The sequence below is a fragment of the Pleurodeles waltl genome, chromosome 2_1 (genome assembly GCF_031143425.1).
Source record: "Pleurodeles waltl isolate 20211129_DDA chromosome 2_1, aPleWal1.hap1.20221129, whole genome shotgun sequence".
NCBI classification, from domain to species: domain Eukaryota; kingdom Metazoa; phylum Chordata; class Amphibia; order Caudata; family Salamandridae; genus Pleurodeles; species Pleurodeles waltl.
Genome location: NC_090438.1, coordinates 149,889,476 through 149,900,641, shown reverse-complemented (window position 1 = coordinate 149,900,641; position 11,166 = coordinate 149,889,476). Strand labels below are relative to the sequence as shown.

General features: G+C 44.5%; 1 pseudogene; it reads right to left on the bottom strand.

Annotated features, from left to right (window-relative positions):
* Nucleotides 1-6,833: 6,833 nt before the first annotated feature.
* Nucleotides 6,834-7,689, bottom strand: LOC138258506 (peflin pseudogene; annotated as a pseudogene).
* Between the last annotated feature and the right edge of the window lie 3,477 nt (nucleotides 7,690-11,166).

Below are 11,166 nucleotides of genomic sequence, written 5' to 3'. Positions count from 1 at the left end.
TAGGGCCTGCTTATGATCTTGGTGGATGAAATACTCCGCCACAAATGTGATGGATATTCTGTCTGCTGTAGTACAAGTTCCATAGGTTATAATAGAAATGTAATTTGAGGGATGTGATATTCGTCATGTTCAAAATGGAGTAACCCATCCACCAAGATTTTAATCAGGCCTTTAGTCAGGAACATAATGATCACCTGCTGAAGAATATGCACTCATTTTAATCATTCATTTGAAGCCTGGAAGCAGTTGAGGATTACTCAGTGTGATAATAATCTCTCTGTGAACGCCCTTGTACAGCGGGTGACAAAAAGCTTGAACTCAGCTAGTATACACTGCAGTATCAGTTTGAGCAGTATAAGTCTATCAATGATTCTATAATTCAAAGGACAGGGGATGCAAATGTCAAACCAATGAAAATGGAGGCTGACAAATGGGAGATAGTGGAGTGCATGACAAAAATGCTACTTCCTTTGAGATTATGATAGAGGAAGTCAGTAAGGAGGAGAGTACCATGGACCAGGCAATTTGCTGCATCTGCTGCAGGATCATTTGCAAATGGTGGAAAAGCAATTGCAACGAAGAAGCAGCTTCTTTGGTAAATAGCAGAACTTTTTTCTTGAACAGTAACTAAAGGCTGCAAACAGAGATTGTATCCTCCAAATATTACAAGTGTATCAGGATATTGGGTCAATCATACAAAAAAGCGCTATCCACTTTAATTCCTTTTACAGAAATTGATGTTTTAGTTTGCAAGGCTTTTATAGTCATTAAAGATTGTGATCATGAAGAAGAAATGCTGCAAATTTGAGGCCATATCAGAAGCTCCTAAGCCTGATTGAGCGGTGACAGGTGAGAAAGAATCTTTCACCTTCCATTCAACCATAGACTTTTAAATGAACAAATGGTGAAACTCTGCAATAGAATCATCCATTTCCTAAAAAGACTAGGAAGATGCCTCCCATCCCTATCCTTTGTTTCCAGCCCTTTCTGTGCTGTCAGGAAATATTTAAAAGGAGTTGCTATATTGTGTGTTGATTCCATGGAAGAGAAAAGGGAGACACATAGGTGAGTGGACATTACATTTGACACGGTTAACAGTTACTGATGAGTAGTACCAGATGAAGATGATTTGGCGGCTTAAAGTGTCTGATAATGGTAAACTAAACTTGATACATGATGTTTGGTGCATACGTGCTCGCTTTTCATCTTTTACTGAGATAGATACTTTCATTAAATTAAGTCCATCATCTCTAAGTTCCTCTGAGGCCAGTTAGTTTATTTACAGAATGAGAAATTGATTTGTGGGTTGACTATGGTCTGAACCCTGCTAAAGCACCAACCACAATTCAAGCCAGGGTAATGTACAAGTAAACCACAAATTGACATGTGCTCCCCCCCCCACCCCCCCGGTAGCTTGGCACAGAGAAGTCAGGCTTAACCTGAAGGCACTGTATAAAGTATTTGTGCAAAATTTCAACAAACAGTAAAACAGTGAAAACACCACAAAGAATGGATCCCACATTAGCTTAGAAATATAGAGCATACTTTAATGAATAAAACAAGACCAAAATGTCAAAGATCCAATCTGTAGATCCTGAGATATGCAATTTAAAAGGTTAGGTAAAAATAGTGAAAGAAGTGTAAAGCACCAACTGTGGTTGCACCGGACTGGGACAAAGTCACAAGTTCAGGCCGACTGCGATGGAGTCTGGGCCGGATACAGGAAGCCACTTGGGTCAATGAACACAGTACACATACATTCTGGTATGCAGTTTGTGTGGAATTGTTTTGTGAGGCTTCACGTCGGACCCATTGAGCACTGCAGTGAGGCTTTGCAGTGCTTGGCATTGTGTTGCATCAGTTCTGATAGGCTGGCAGCTGTGCAGCTAGGTTTTGTTAGGCTTCGCACCACTTGGATGTAATTCTGGTGAGGCTGGCAGCCATGCAGTGAGGCTTGTCATGAGGTTACTTTAGCTATTACACAGTTACGTTATTTTAGCCTAGGTCTGCAGCTTATGCCCTTTCACTCTGAGACATGCATTTTTATTCTTAATATTATTTTAGCAAAAGCTTTATTTTAGTGGAGATGTTTCTATTATTTTGTCAGGTTGTCCTTTTGCACAGAATTCTCTTATTCTTTTCTCTACACAAGATTTTCATTTTGTACTTCACTCAAGTCTGAACGTGATAAATGAAGTGTTATTGCTGGCACAAAGTGTTCATCATGTCCCCAACTTTCATATATAGAATTATACATATTGTCACATCAGGGCAGTTTTCTCAGAACACCAAATGTTTTATTATAAAACACCTCATTATCTCCTGCACGATAGAGTGGAATTCCAACCAGTTGCGATTGTATGCTGCACGTTGCCTTTGCAGTTTCTTGTCTCTCTCCATGTAGGAGACCTCTTCTTTACTTACAAACACAGGTATGGGTGATGAGTTCCTTCTGGGAGGCCTGATGGGTAGATTAGGGCTACACTGCCATGCTTTTGTATAGAATCTCAGTACTGCAGGTAGGGATTCTAGAATCATTGTTGTGAGAGTATGGTGGCAGTAAGGTGGGACATTTCCTATGTTTCACTTTCCTTGTCACTGCCTTGATTTTATTATGTTTTATTGTCCTGATAATCGCAATACATGACTTTTTATATAGAATGCAGTTGATTCAAAAAAACGTATTGAACCTAGTCCTGCTTCTGTTTTGCCTTTGTATATGTGAGACACATATGACTGAGAGAAAGGTGTAAGACCTGTTCTACACGGTTGCCTTGAGAAATCTAGATATCATGCGAAGGGCTGCCACAAATCACCTTTACTCTTAGGTACTGGTGAGGTGCTGCTAGCTGGCTGGAAGGTTTAGGCAGACAGCTGTACACAACTCTGTCCCCTGCACAAGGTGGCGCTTCCACCCAAATCCAGCAGTCTTGTTACTATGACAGGAGTCTTTATGACAGGCTTTGTTGGGCTTTGCGCTGCTTTACACCAGTTCCGATGATGACCACAGCAGGACTTGATAGTAGCACCTTTAGGCTCATTTCCAAGGGTCAAGGACTGGGTTGGCACAGCTCTCAGGGCGAGACTCACAGATGACAGTGTCCAGGTGCTGGGTTCAATGCTGTTGGAAGTCTGTTATGTCCCTGAGGCTTTTGAGCAGGAAACCAGCCAACTAGCCCTTGGACTCACTCTGGCTTCTGTTTTCAAGAGTTGAGGGTCAAGCCCTTCTCACTCACGCAAGAGGGCAACATGTTAGCACAGCAAAGCATCTGTCCTTCAGAGCAGCAGTCTATCAGAGCAGCAGTCATTCAGAGCAACAGTCCAGCAGAGTGACAGTTCTTATAACAGTACATCTGTCCTACATCCTGCAGAGTATCCACACGTCCAGAAGTGTACTCGGGTGGTGATATCTGAGGTCTTCATTTATACACAGTCGTGCCTTTGAAGTGGGAAGAAGCTTCTGGAGGCATTCCTTCCAAGTGCACAGATGCCCTGCCTTCCCTACTCTAGCTCCAGACTAACAACAGGGGGTTCACAGCCCTTTGTGTGGAGACAAGACCTAGCCTCTTCAAGTATAAATGAGGCTAGGCTCAGCTCCTCCCTCCCATCCTGACAGTAATGGCCCATTTAATCATACCTAAGCTCTCATTGTGTGTGTCTGTCTAGGTGGAATAAACCCAACTGCAAACTATACCCAGTTAAGTGACCAGAGACAGTCTTCAGGAGCCACATGAGTCAGGCAAGAAAGTCCCTACTTTCTAAATGTGGCAGTTTCAGAATTGTATTTCTAAACTTTGACTTTACTATAAGTTCGACTTTTAAACTAGGATTCCAGAGACACCAAACTTTAAGGGTGTAGAAAGTGGAGCATTATGCAGTGATGCTGGGTAAGTCTCACTATGCAATACTCTCACAGTTTCCCAAACTGGGTCCATTGGATTCACACTGATAAGTTCTTAGCTTAGTTCTGGTGTCAGGCTTTTCTAGAGGAACACATGTTTAGCATTTCAGAGTACCAAAAGGGATGATAAGTAAATTACACGACTGGAAAGAAATCTGCCACCAACTTACACAAACAGAGCAGATTTCATATCACTTTAGACACCAAAATAAAGTCAATCAGATACATATAACTGGAGTCATGAATTTTAGAGTGAAAAATAAATCATTACTTTACAAGCTGACAAACTTTATCATTACGATCAATGGAAAAAACCACAAGTGCAGAGAGAATTCAGTGAAATCTACTAGAAGTTAAGGTCATGCGGGTCCCAAGACCAAGCTTCAACAGAACAATTTTACCTGGCTTGTGTGCTGGAAGGTGGCTACGTGGTAGGGGTAGGTAGGTACCCATCACTAGTAACAAGGCCACATTCACAAGGTCCAGTTAAGGTCTCAGTAAATTAATTCCTTCTTCATCCCTTGGTAGCTGGCAATGAGCTGGCAGGCTTAACTTAGGGTACAGGTGTGTAAAGCATTTAAAAACAATGCATTAAATAAGTAAAACACAACACACAATAAAAGCTAACACCAATTTATAAAAATATGATTTTTATTTGATTAGAATTACACCAAAATGGTACAAATCCAATGTAGGGAACCATAGATATGCATTTGAATTTTTAAAGACTAAAAGTAAAACAAGCGTTTAGTAGCAAAGGGTTAAAAAAAGTCAAGAGTTCCAGCCTCCTGCGATGTAACAGTTTTTACACTTACTTCCAATAGTGTTTCTTCATGAGGGAAAGAGGTCCCCAACACCAATCCAAGGTTCCAAGGATCCAAGGTTCCAGAATCTCTGAGTTGCTTCTTGGGATGTTGAGACTACAATTCCCACAGTGCACCTGGCAAAATCTTTAAAAGTCCACTGAACGCTGTTCAACTGGGTTCTTCTGGCAGGGGTTGATTCAGATGAATCTTGGTAGCTCCCTTATATCTGTTGCTTATAGAGTCTACTCTTGAATCCTTTAGAAGCTAGGTAAAGTCCTCTTTTGTGAAACCCAGAGTGTGCAGCAGGTGCTGCCCTTGTGAGTGCAGTCTTTCTTGGTGCATACAAGGGGTTGAGCAGGATAGTCCTTCTTCTTCTTGTTTCGAGGCAGGGATCTTTGGGCATCCACAACACCAGTCAAAGGGTCCATAATCTGTCAGATGTTCCTTGGGATGTTGGGACTATGGGGGTCATTCTGACCATGGCGGTAATTACCGCCATGGCGGAGGTCGGCGGTAGCACCGCCAACAGGCTGGCGGTGCACCGCTGGGCATTCTGACCGTGGCGGTTCAGCCGCGGCCAGAAACGGAAAGTCGGCGGTGTACCGCCGACTTTCCGCTGCCCGTCTGAATCCTCCATGGTGGCGGAGCGCGCTCCGCCGCCATGGGGATTCTGACACCCCCTACCGCCATCCTGTTCATGGCGGCTCTCCCGCCATGAACAGGATGGCGGTAGGGGGTGCCGCGGGGCCCCTGGGGGCCCCAAAAAGTATTTCAGTGTCTGCCCAGCAGACACTGAAATACGCGACGGGTGCAACTGCACCCGTCGCACCTTCCCACTCCGCCGGCTCAATTCTGAGCCGGCATCCTAGTGGGAAGGTTGATTTGCCCTGGGCTGGCGGGCGGTCTTTTGGCGGCCGCCCACCAGCCCAGGGCAAATGTCAGAATCACCGCCGCGGTCTTTCGACCGCGGTGCGGTGTTCTGACGGCGGTACCTTGGCGGACGGCCAAGGTCAGAATGACCGCCTATGTTTCCCAGAATGTACCTGGCCAATTACTTAAATGGCTACTAGAGGCTGTCCAGCTGGGGTCTTTTTTGTGTATAGAAAACTTTATTCATTTAACATTTCAACTTAAGTGTCATTTATACAAACGTTTGGCCCAGTTTCAAAGCAGAAGTTTTGTATCCATGATTTGGCTTCTGTTAACTATGTGGTCCAGGACAGCACAGGGAAGGACAAGGCCTTTTACAAGAGAGTCTTTCTGATTAAAACAACTCTGAATATGGCACTGAGTGAATGCAGGAGCTGGACATGGAAGGGCAAGGCCAGGGCAGGGAAAGGGGCAGAATCCATCTGAACAGAATTATGAAAACCCCAAAGGTTGTCATCAACAGATGAGAAATATCAGTTGCTGGAAGCCACACAATGCAACGACATTCCATTCACTTCCTACTACCGCAACATATGACAGACGTTCTTAAATCTATTTGTTACACGCTACAAATGGCCCAGCTTACCTCTTTTTCATCCTTCTCTTCACGACCACCACAATCAAGAATATCTTTCTGTTGTACATGTTGGACAACAGGTTAGTTAACTTCACATATCAAAGCTTGTGGTTAGTAAAATAGGATTTACCTGATAAAAGTGTGAACATCTGAATGGGGAGGTTCAAAATGGATATATAGGATTATTTTCAAAACCAGATTACTCTGTCCTTCCCAACCCGGTGCTTCCCAACAACACCTAGCCACCAAGTCATATCTAGCAACATAATTTCAATGGGAACCTGTAAACGTGCATTTTGGAGATTCAGTTTATGTATGTTAAAATTCCTTCTGGCTTAGGGGCAGGGCTAATGGGTGAGATGCCTTCCAATAATAAACAGTTACAGAGCATGGGAATCAGAAAACCAAATAATGGTCAAAAACCCAGGTCTGCAGACATCTCAAAGACAGCATTATTTGGCCTCTGTTTATACATGTCCTGGTTCAATTTCGTAATAAGCAGTTTACTTTATTGAGTAATTTATGATAAGAGGGCAGGGTTGGGTGAGTCCTCTGCCATGTACCCTGGGACCCTTGTAGAGTTTAGATGTGGCTGGCCCATTGCTGTTCAGGGGGCACATCACAACAATCGGGAGGTGGTCATGATCAGGAAGTCCTCGTAGCTGATGTGGATGTTGACTGCCATGGTTCTGTCCTTCTCCCAGAAGGCATCAGTCATTGTCTGGAGCTGGGTGCAGATCTGAATGAAGGGGCTTCAAAAGGATATTGGGATTGGCTGATCATGTGCAGTATTGGATCATCAGGATCTGTGTGAACTGGGGACTCAGATTGTAGCCCATCTGGGAAAGCACTTGAAGAAGTTCGCCGGCACTGATGGTTTCTGAAATGTCACAGTCATATTGCTGGAACAAAGTGCGCCACTGCTGGATGAATCGCCACAGAGCTGCAAATCCAAGGATGTCAATCCTCCTAGTCTTGGTCTTATGAAACATGTTGATCATCATCTGACAGGCTTCGTCGTTGAGGTGGACCAGTTGGAGTTCACCAATGCCTGCTTGAGCTCCTTGACTGTGATGTAACCACTGCAGTCAGTGTACACACTCTCAAACCAGGAGAATGTTTCAGGATCAATGTCCTGGAGAATGTTACCACAGGGTGTTCCTTGTCCATACTGTCCCGGCTTGGGTGCCCCATAGGGGTTAGTCGAGGGAGAACCATATGGGCCCCCAGGTGCCTGAATGCCATTTGGTCCTCCAGGAGCTCCATGTGCAGGACCTCCAGGTGTTGCATGCTCACCGAACCCTTCTCCAGGCTGTTACGGTCCACCATAGGGACCCCCAGGGGACCGATCCCCCAATTGAATTCCCCTGTGGTGTACCTCCACCTTAATGTCCTGCATAGTAGGAACCTTTTGGGCCTCCTGGAGCTTGGCCTACAGATCCAGGATGCCCCTGCTGTCCATAATACCTGGCCATGATTATTCTGGGAACGTCACTTCTGGGGTGAGCTGGGGTCTTCTTGACGGAGATGGTGAAGGTGAAGCTCTGACAACAAGCTGCTGTCAGGGAGTCCACTCCTTCACTTCTAGTAGCCAGGCAAAGTGCTTAGTGTGCCAGTTTCTCAGTGTACAGCAGGTGCAGTCATGCAGAGTGCAGCCCTTTGGGGTGCAGACCAGGGTTCCAGCAGGACAGTCCTTCTTCTCCTTGTGGTTTCAGGCAGTGGTTTGAATTGCTGGGTAACCGTCACATATTTATTCAGTGTTCCTGTGCTGGCAAGCGGAGGCACATCTGACCAATGGGGTACAGGGTGCCACTCTCTGGTATGATAAATTCCTGCAAAGTATGGCAAAAGTCAAAATAGAGAAAATCTGCCCTTGGGGTTAAGATCTGGCTAAGCCATTCCACTGGTGTGGCTAATTTCCCTTAACACTCCTCCGCTAGCCCCTCTGCTAATCTAATTACTGGGGCTCCCATCTGGCCAGGGTGTGAGGATATAGGGGTAAGATTCGGGCCCTGTCCTAAATGTCATTCCCTCTTTAAAGACCAGTTTGGTTATCCAGACCCCTCCCTGCCTTTTGCTCTGCAGCTTAGAGATGTCCACCCACCAGATGTCCCATTGTCTCAATGTAGGCCATTTCACTCCTCACTAAGGCAGCCTGGCTCAGCCTGGCAGAGGCTGGCCAATCAGAGAAGAGCTGCTGGAAGGCTGGATTTTGGCTTACAGAAAACAAAGTTCTATAAGTGTTTTTATTTGCTAACAAATCCAACAATGGCAAGTTGTTGGATTTATTCTATCATTTGAAGCCCAAGATCAACATTTTATGATCTTTCCCAGCAAAAGTTACACTTTAATAAAGTATGCCCATGTTAGCCTATGGAGCTAATGTACTTCAATGGGGAAAAACTAATTGGCAGTTTTTCCCTCATAAGGGCATATAAAACATATGTTATAATGTCCCTATTTATAGTTACAAGACATCCTACCCCTGGGGCACTTAGGAGAGACCTTAGGGATGACTTACATGTAAAAATATGGTAGTTTGAGACTTTGTAAGAATCTTTCATTACAAAGTGAAATTTGCATATCAAATTACTTTAGAAGCAGCATGCAAAGCAGGGATGGCTTCTAAATGGACAGCAGCAGGACACACAGCAATGCACACTAAAGTATATTAACTCTTCTGGGCCTCTAAACCTACATGCCCCACCATATGCTAGGGACAAACAGGTAGGTTGTCATGCCTAATTCGCATATACCTTTTAAACAGAGCACTGGCCTTCGGTCTGGTTAGCAGAGCCCAGGGCACCCTTAAAGACAACATCTAGTAGCCAAAAATGGGGTCAAAAAGTTAGAGGGACACTGCAGAAAGGCCTGTTTTCTCACATAGTGGGGCCTGGGTGCAGAGATTTCCTAGCTGTCCTTGGTGCTGAATGCTGGAACCGTGGGTGCTGAAAAATCATAATATATTTTGCTACTTTTCAAGATGGCAAAACCCATCCTTGGCTGTACAGACCAGGCAGCCCAACCTAGGGATATGGCTAGCCCTCTGAGGGTGTACGCCTTCTGACTACCTTATTTTTATACCTGTCCAGGTGAAAAGTGCCTCAGGCAGGGAAATGTCTTTGTCTATGTCTGGGGGACAGTCTTCTTGCATAACAGAGGATTTGAAGCTCACCATCTTGATGTGCCACTTCACTAGCCTTCCTGCCAAGAAGGGTGGTGATGCCTCCCGCCCAGGCAGACCATTGTTTCTGACTCCTGGGACTGTTTACACTTTCCAGCGGGGGTCAGAATCATGCCTTGGTGTCAGCAGCTGCAGACTGTCAGCCAGGGTACAGGAAATGCTGGGGCAACCAGGTGGGCTACCTGTAAGGTAGCCACCTAGGTGCATGTCAGATTATATCTAACTTTGGATTTGAGTCTAGTTTAATGAGACAAGTTGTTTGATACCAAACATGACATACTTGAGCTGGACCATAGTGGTGATGCCACACTCGGGGTGCTCAGATGCTAATCCATGTTATCCTGTGTCTGCTGACCACTTACAGTAGTAGGCTAGCAGTGGACTGCTTCTGCAGTTTGCCATTGCAGGCATGCTGACATCTGTTTACTTGATGCTCTTTAACACCCTTGCCCTGGGTACCACTGGTACCATATACTAGGGACTTATAAGGGGGATAAAATAATTTCCAATTGGGGATACCAATTTACACATGCCAAATTTAGTAAGAGAGCACTGGCACTGGGACCTGGTTTACAGGCTCCAGTGAACTTTCAGACTCATAACAAAAAGCATTGGGGCAAAATGTACAAAACGGGCATTTTCCGACAAAGGGGATATCTATTCTACTTTGGAAATTGCACTACTAAAATGCAATAAGGCAACTCCAATGTTAGCCTGTGGGAGAGATAGGCCTTGCAGTAGTAAAAAACTAATTTAAGAGTTTTTCAGTATTAGGAAATGTAAAATTTAAAAGTACATGTTAAACCTTTTAAATCAACTGCATCCTGCTCTTTGGGGCTGTCTGGAGCCTACCTTAGGGGTGAGATGTGCATTAAAAGGAAGGTTATGGCTTGGTGTTATAAACTGGGTCTCTAGTTGGTAAAGGTATATACCCTGTCCAAGTAGGGGCCACAATCCTATTCAAGGTAAGTCTGATACACACTTTAAATTAACCTGTGCCCGTCCTCTTACAGCTTGGCACAGAGCAGTCTCACATAACTTAAGAGGCATTGTGGAAAGGATTTGTGCAACACACACACACACATAGTAACACAATGTAAACACCACAAAAAATACTCCACACCAGTTTAGAAAACCAGAGAATATTTACTGGAGTAAAACAAGACCAATAAAACAAGAATCCAATCAGTAGAAGTTGAGATATTCATTTTTAAAGATAAAATGTGAAATAACACTTAGAAGTCACTAAATTATTACTCGAGGTCACGAGGGACTGGTGCAAATCCAAATTTTAGGTCAACCATGATGGAAGATAGGTTGGCTACAGAGCCCACAGAGGTTCTGCTGAAACAGAACCATTGATGGAGAAAAGTATTGGGGTCGAGTGCACGATGTGTTGTCATTTTCCATGCAGGCGGGTCTCAGCATCACCTTTGGCTCCTTTGAAGTGAAAGTAATGTGTTGTTGTCAAGCCACGCAGAGTGCTGTTATCGAGCCATGCATGCTGTGGATCTGTTGACATCAAACAGCCTCTGCGGTGGTGTCAAATGATGATGCAGATAAGTTTTACACAAACTCCAGGTGAAGCCTCATTTTTTGCAGTAATCAGCTGTACAAAAAACTTCTCAGGCCCAGGACTGGAGAGGGGCATCTCAGGCAAGGGTAGGACTCACAGATAGCAGAGTCTAGTTGCATCAGGGGAGTTGAAGGTCGTCTTTGATGTCTCTTAATTTGTAGGAGAAAAAGGGCTAAGCCAGAAATTCCTTGG